Genomic DNA, 8,734 nt, shown 5'->3' with positions numbered 1-8,734 from the left:
CCTATGGCCTGGCTATCTTCTATTAGATCCCACTTCTTAAAGTCCTACTAACATCTACCTCCTAGTAGTATCAAAAGCTGGCGACCAAATCTTTGGCATATGAGATGTTAGCAGATGTTAATGTCCAAACAATGACGAAGACTGTGCCTTTCCTGAATCTCCACTGTGCATGTTCCACAAAACTGAGCCTTTAATATTCCATTTCAGAAGCAATTATCCTCAAATGACTCCAGCTTGGGTTCTTAATTATAAACCTATCTGAAGATTCTTCTAGGAATCACAGGATGGTAAGGCAGTGTTGGATGGAGAAAAGGTTGTCATGGAGTAGAATGAGTGAAGTTATCATTGCAGACTGAAGTGATAATTTCCATCTGGGTTATTCTTGAGATAAAAAGTACCTGAGGAGGCCAAGGATAAACCTGCTCAGGGGCCTTTTGGCTTGTGGCTGCTAAACTGTTTCCATTCCTTTTATTCTCTTTCCCAGGATGGTAGTCTTATTCTTGACCTGTTTTTTTATGACAGACATTTTGTCCACGATCCCAAACCCTCCCAATAATGCTAGTAGTTTGTAGCCTTGTGTCTATATACCACATAAATTTTTAGTGCCAATTCCATGTACTCTAGCCAACCTCTCACTTTCCAGACCTGGATAGAATTGTGTGGATGGTGGGGAATGTGGTCTTGCTGTAATCATTGAATGGCTAGATGATACAATGTGGGGGCATAGGGGCATTGTTGGCTTTGCATGTAGGTAATATGGGAGACTGGGGTATTATGTCCATCTTTTAAAATTGTTTTGAATTACCCAACATTAAAGTTTCTCTTTGTGAACCTTCCAAAGAAATTCCTGAACAGAGAGACCTACTAGGAGTCTTCATGGTTTGTCATGAATCCAGTGTATATGGCTTTTATTTGTATGTTTCTTTGCTCCCTTTCTTCCACTCTACCCCTTCACCCCTTCCTAAATAAAGGACTTTTAACATCCTGAAGTAAAATGTCATCAACTTGATTTGTTTCAGTCTCTGCTTCCTAAGAGATTTGAATAAAGGCAACTATCATATCAAATTTGAGTTTGTGTATGTACATAATTTGTTTTTATTTTTAAATCTTTTCCTAGATGACATTCTTTTCTTCATATAGTATCTAGTTCCATATAATTATCAGTGTTTACAAATACTAATCTTGTAGATTCATGTTTTAAAATTATGTGTATATTTCTGTGTCTATTTACAAGTAGGTACATGTCAGAGTTAAAGTACCTAAGGAGTCCAAAGAGGACATCAGATCCCAGGATCTGCAGTTACAGTTGTTGATGAGTTGCCTGATGTGGGTACTTGGAACTGAACTTGGATCTTCTGCCCGAGCAGTGAGAGCTCTTAACTATGCCAATATCCCAGTCCCCAAATATTTTACTAACAGTGAACTTTACTTTATTTTATTTTATTGCTTTACTTTTATCATTACTCTATGAATGTTCTAGTATTCAGAAATTAAAAGCACATAAGAAATTGGTTTGTGTTGTCCTGAAAATCAGGTACTGACTTAATAGCTACCATATTGTTTACTGCATTATATTTTCTCAAAGAACATTATGAAATATAAAATTGTTTCTTTTTAATATACGTTTTCTATTCCTACCACCATTTTCCTCTGTCTGTTTCATGTATGCCTTTTAAAAACCCACAGAGTCTACTTAATGTTGTCTGTGTGTAAATGGGTGTAGGACCATCTACTAGAGCATGGACATCCTCTTAGGAGCTGCATTCTTGTAGAAAACTGACTCTCCCCCTGCCACTAAGTAGCCATCAATGGCCAACATCAATAGATAACTTAACTAGAAGTTCCTTTCCTATCCATGCTGAGATTTTGGTTGATATGCTTTTGGGCAGGCCTTATACATGTAGTTAAAGCCATTGTGGGCTCATGTGTGATGGCTTTGTCATGTTCAGAAAATACTGTTTCTCACAAATACCTATTATCCATGGCTCTTAACATGTTTCTTCTCTCTTTTCCATAGTGATCTCTGAGACTTGTAGGGCAGAATATGCTATAGATTTCCCATTTAGAGCCGAGTACTTTACAGTCTCTTATTTTCTGCACGTTGACCAGTTGTGGGTCTGTTTTAATCACTGTCTAATGCAAAAAGAAGCTTCTCTGATTAAAGTTGAGAGATGTACTAGTATCTGGGTATAATGATGAAAACTTAGGTGGCAGCTTAATGCTATCATCATAGTAGAATAATTATATAACTATAATATATATAACTATAACCATATATAGTTATAGTAGAATAATAGTATAATCGTATTAAGTTCTCTAGGACTATGACCTTAGCCGGCTAGTGGGTTAATGGTACCATATGAGTTCTACTTTGTGGAGCAGGCCTTATGTCAAATCAGAAAGCAATTGGTTACTCCTGTCACATTTTTTCCACTATTACACTAGTAAGCACATATTCTCAGGCCATCAATTTACTGTAACTAGTACAGTTCATATCTGGGTGAAAGTGATAATTAAATTTCATCTTCAGTAGCATGCATAGAAGCATTCAGCACCATGAGGAGCAGCCAGTATGGATGAGGCTTTCATGTTGATGTCTTTTTAATTCTCCATGTGCTGTCTTCAGAAACAGGGTCTTACCATTACATTCTGGAGGGTAGCCAAGACCATTGGCAATAGCCTACAGTGTTGGTGGGTGATCCAAGGATCATTAACTCAAAAAGAGGTAATTCATTTCTGGCACGGAACATTTTTGTGTAGTTGCTTGTATTGTCTCTCTGAAAAAAAAATTGTTCCTCTGTTGTAGAATAACTTCTTTAGACTTCTTTTATATATGCATATGTAAGTAATGTAGGAGGCTATTACAGTAGCATATTTCCACAAGGTATTTTCAAATCTTAGTGTTAGTTACTGCTTCCCATACTATGTATCATCTGCCACACCATTTATTTATTTATTTATTTATTTATTTATTATTTATATAGTGTATGTGAGACAAGTGCATGCTATGATATGTACATGGAAGTCAAAGAACAACTCATGGAAAATTGCTCTCCTCTCTATCTTGGATCTACCCACAGAGCCATCTCACTTGCCTTTCAAGAAGTATGTATTCAATAAAATAATGATGCAAATATTTGGCCGCTAAGATGTAGGAACAATTTAGAGTTTCTTTATTTCCCCACCTTAGGTCATCTGAAAATCATTCTGTAAAGTTCATTCATAGATATAACCTTTGTTACTGAAAAATTTAGCCTAAATGGAGTTGTTTGTATTATTCAAGACTTTCAAGAATTTTGTGGCCTTATTATGTGATCAGATTTATTTTAAAATTACTTTAGAGAGACCCAATGTGCTATGCAATTGAGGTCATATATTCTCAGAGAGGTATTAACTCAGTAGGAGAACAGTAATTGCAAGATTTTTCAGCTGCTGGCTATTAAAAGGAGAGACAGAAAAAAAACTGTGAGCAAGGGAGAGAGAGAGAGAGAGAGAGAGAGAGAGAGAGAGAGATACCATCAAACATCATGGAAGGAGCTTGTGAACATCAACGATGTCTCAGCTTATAATGAGTCAAATATCAGCCATTTAATGACAGTTGTAAACATTGTTTCATGCCTCCTGTTACTCATTCCCTTAGTGTGAATTCTTTTATATGAACACAGCATCAACATTGAGTATTTGACATAAGCTATGTTGTGTTTCTTTGTTTCTCCTCACACTGAGGTATTCATGAAGTAACAGAGATGCATGAGGTCAAGACAGCTGAAATGCCAGAATGGACTGGCCTGAGTAGCTCACAAGGCCTTAACACTAACTGAGGAACTATTGATGGGACAATTGTTGGTGAACAGTACTCACTCTTCCTTGGGGTGTGATGACAGATAGGTGGCTCATCCTCTAGTGCATGGCCCTACACCTATGAACATAAAAACAACACTAATTGAATTAAGCGTATGTGTTTCTTTTTGGATATTTTCTTTATTTATATTTCAAATGTTATCTCCCTTTCCCATCCTATTCTGAAACCCCCTATCCAATACCCCCTACCCTGCATCTATGAGGGTGTTCCCCCCTAACTCCCAACCCAGCCTCCCTGCCCTGGAATTACCCTACACTGGGACATCGAGCCTTCACAGGACCCAGAGGACCCTCTCTTCCCATTGATGCCCTACAAGGCCATCCTCTGCTACATATGCAGCTAGAGCCATGGGTCCCTCCATGTATACTCTGTGGTTTGTGGTTTAGTCCCTGGGAGCTCTGGGGATTCTGGTTGGTTGATATTATTGTTCTTCTTATGGGGTTGCAAACCCCTTCAGTTCCTTCAGTTCTTTCTCTAACTACTTCATTGGGGACCACATTGGGGACCCAGTGCTCAGTCCAATGGTTGGCTGTGAGCATCCCTTCTGTATTTGTAAGGCTCTGGCAGAGACTCTCAGGAGACAGCTACATCAGGCTCCTGGCAGCAAGCACTTCCCAGCATCTGCAATAGCATTTGGGTTTGGTGATTGTACTTGGGATGTATCTCCAGGTGGAACAGTCTCTGGATGGCCTTTCCTTCAGTCTCTGCTCCACATTTTGTCTCTATATTTCTTCCTGTGAGTATTTTGCTCCCTCTTATAAGAAACATTGAAGTATCCACACTTTGGTCTTCTTTCTTCTTGAGCTTCATATTGTCTGTGAATTGTATCTTGGGTATTCTGAGGTTTTGGGCTAATATCCACTTATCAGTGAGTGTATATTATGTGTGTTCTTTTTGTGATTGGGTTACCTCATTTAGGATGATATTTTCAAGTTCCATCCATTTGCCTAAGAATTTCATAACATTATTGTTTTTAATAGCTGAGTAGTATTCCATTGTATAAATGTACCACATTTTCTGTATCCATTCCTTTGTTGAGGGTCATCTGGGTTCTTTCAAGCTTCTGGCTATTATAAATAAGGCTGCTATGAACATGGTGGAGCAGGTGTCCTTATTATATGTTGGAGCATCTTCTGGGTATATGCCCAGGAGTGGTATAGCTGGGTCCTCAGGTAGTACTATGTCCAATTTTCTGAGGAACCACCAGACTGATTTCCAGAGTCGTTGTACCAGCTTGCAATCCCACCAACAATGGAGGAGTGTTTCTCTTTCTCCACATCCTCTCCAGCGTCTGCTATCCCCTGAGTTTTTGATCTTAGCCATTCTGACTGGTGTGAGGTGGAATCTCAGAGCTGTTTTGATTTGCATTTCCCTGATGACTAAGGATGTTGAACATTTCTCTAGGTGTTTCTTGGCCCTTTAATATTCCCCAGTTGAAAATTATTTGTTGAGCTGTGTACCCCATTTTTAATAAGGTTATTTGATTGTCTAGAGTCTAATTTCTTGAGTTATTTGTATATTTTAGATATTAGCCCTCTGTCAGAAGTAGGATTGGTAAGGATCTTTTCCCAATCTGTTGGTTGCCATTTTGTCCTATTGACAGTGTCCTTTGTCTTACAGAAGCTTTGCAATTTTATGAGGACCCATTTGTTGATTCTTGATCTCAGAGCATCAACCATTGGTATTCTGTTCAGGAAATTTTCCCCTGGTATGTGTTTGAGTCTCTTCCTCATTTTCTCCTCAATCAGTTTCAGTGTATCTGTGTTTATGTGGAGGACCTTGATCCACTTTGACTTGAGCTTTGTCCAAGGAAATAAGAATGGGTCGATTTGCATTCTTCTACAAGCTGACCTCCAGTTGAACCAGCACCATTTATTGAAAATGCTGTCTTTTTTCCACTGGATGGTTTTAGCTCTTTTGTCAAAGATCAAATGATCATAGTTAATTCCTGGGTCTTCAATTCTATTCCATTGATCTACCTGCCTGTTTTTGTACCAATACCTTTCAGTTTTTATCACTATTTGTCTATAATACAGCTTGAGGTCAGGCATGATGATTCCCTCAGAAGTTCTTTTATTGTTGAGAATTGTTTTTGCTGTCCTGGGTTTTTTGTTATTCCAAATGAATTTGAGAATTGTTCTTTCTAACTCTATGAAGAATTGAGTTGGAATTTTGATGGGGATTGCATTGAATCTGTAGATTGCTTTTGGAAAGATGGCCATTTTTACTATATTAATCCTGCCAATCCATGAGCATGAGATATCTTTCCATCTTCTGAGATCATCTTTAATTCTTTTCTTCAGAGACCTGAAGTTCTTGTCATACAGATCTTTCACTTGCTTGGTTAGATTCACATCAAGGTATTTTATATTACTTGTGACTATTGTGAAGGATGAAGTGTGTTAATTTTAAAGAGAGAGGAATGACGTGAAGTAGGGGGGAAGGTGTGTTAGGAGGAATCCAGGGAGAGCTTGAAGGTAATAAGGGGGATTAAAGTCATATTTATTATATGCATTTTTGAAGTTCCCAAAGAGTACATTTGAAAGAAAATTACAGGAAAATATTTGAATACAAGAAATATGGAGGTCTTTTCATTTGATTGAAAACTATACCATGGGTACAATTTATGCAATATATCCTAACAGATAAACTATAAAATGTCAGTGACTATACACATTTAGCATTTTTTTTATTATTTATAGTAAAGCTTAACATTAGTGCAAATGACCAGGTTACTTTCCTTTTAGAAGTAACTTAAGATTTTACTCTTGTTCAACTATGGCTTTGGTATAAAGTCATTGCCTGGAATGTCTATACCAGTGAGCCAAAAGGATAAAAATATAGCATGCATCATTACAAAAGATGCATTCATTAGCATGAAGGACATATATCACTTAGTTCCATTATACAACGTATGACTCAGTTATATGACCACAATTAACTGTAAGGGGAGCAGCCAAGCATGGCATATTTACATGTCTGTATTAGTTACTTTGCCTGCCACTATGATAAATTGTCCCAAATGAAAGCAACTTAAGAGAGAAAAAGTTCATTTTGGTTCATATTTGAAGGGTACAGTACATCACGGTAGAGAGTCAGCTCATCAAGAACTTGAAACAGCTGGTTATATTGCCTCCACAATTAGGAGGAGTGTGATGAACCCTGCTGCACCACTAGCTCCCTTTTTCACTCAGTTCAAACCCAGGTCAGGAAATAGTGACACCCTTATTTAGGGTAGATCTTCCTATCTCAGCCTCAAGAAAAATCCCTCAAAGGTATGTTCAGAGGCTATTTTCCTAGATGATTCTAGGTTCTGCCACATTTAAAGCCATTATGTGCCATCACAAATTCATCCCCTGCCAACTTGACATTCAAGAATATCAATTTTGTGTCCCCCTTGCATTCCCGGTTCATTACCATCTCAATGTGAAATGAGCGCAGTTCAACTTGAGGAGTACTCATAACCTTTAACAACTTCACACTGTTTAAAAATCTAATCTCTTCTGGGACTCAAATCAATGCCTTAATTCTGAACCCTACACAGTCAATAAACATGTACATATATATAACATATATATTGGCACAAAGCAAATATTTGCATTCCAAGTGGAAGGAATGGGAGCAGAGTAAAGAATGGTCAGATCAAAGCAAGAACAAAACCCAGTGGGGCAAACATGAAATCCTCCCATTCCATGACCAGTAGCTGGGATTTGTGACGGGATTAGGTAGCTTTGCTTCTTCAGCCTCACTGCCTCTCTCTTGAGCTAGCTCCAGTCAGTGCACACAGGTTTTCTGAGGAGATGGTCTATAGTCCTGGCATTTATAGCATCCTGAGTTTCCATTTCAACTTTGGCTTCATTGTCTACAGCTTCATGAAATGACCTTAAGGGCTTCCTTACTGGGTCTTTGACCCTGCCATACATTGCCTGGCTTCAATGACTTTTTGAAGCCATGGAAGAAGTTTCCATGATTCTCTCCATCTGGCACCTTTCAGGTTTACAAAACCAGTAACATACAGACAACACTACCAAGTTCTGCTGCCCTGTTATGTATGAAGCCTAGTCCACTTGGGTCATTGTTAAAGTGACATCTGTGTTCTAACCATGGTGAAAGTTCTTTTTACAACCATGGAATCTCTTCAGTTTACACTTTCTTTATTCAAATGAATATCCATGGAAACGAAATGAACCCTATAATGGGTGGGGTTTTGTCTTCAGCATACTCTTTTTATTGGCTCCCTGAAGTTGTGAAGATCTCAACAGCTGCCTTCTCAGAACTATCCTGAATGCTTTTCTGTCTTGAAATTTCTTCTGCTAAAGAGTTCCCTCAATCTTCCATCTTTCATAACTGCAAAATCAGTGCCTCATGAGAGGTGTTGTTAAATTCTACTGACAGCTTGAAATAGAGTCTGGGAGTCTATTATGGTGGAAAATCATGGTGGCAGGAGCTTTATCTGGCTGGTCGCATTAAATCTACAATTAGAAATCAAAGAGATCTATGAATTATGCTACTCCGTTCCCTTCTCCTCTTTATTCAATATAACCTAGCCTACATTTAGGATGTGTCTTCCTATCACAACAAAACCTTATAAAAGAAATCCTCACAGGCTTCCCACTATGTCACCACAATCTCAACAATTCCCAGCGACTCCTGTTCTAGGTAATTGTAAGTCCAGTCAAGGTGATAGTCAGCATAAGTCATTATGATGTCTAAAAAGATTTTGATCACTAAGAGTTATAGTGCTAAAGAATTTTAGGGCATTTAAGAGATAAATCATATTCAGAGGCAGATGCTCACAACTAGCCATTGAACTGATAATGGGGTACTCAATGGAGGAGTTAGAGTGAAGACTGAAGGAGCTGAAAGGGTTTG

This window comes from Grammomys surdaster, unplaced genomic scaffold, assembly GCF_004785775.1.
Source record: "Grammomys surdaster isolate TR1022 unplaced genomic scaffold, NIH_TR_1.0 203, whole genome shotgun sequence".
Taxonomy (NCBI): Eukaryota; Metazoa; Chordata; class Mammalia; order Rodentia; family Muridae; genus Grammomys; species Grammomys surdaster.
Note: the sequence above shows the minus strand (reverse complement) of the source record.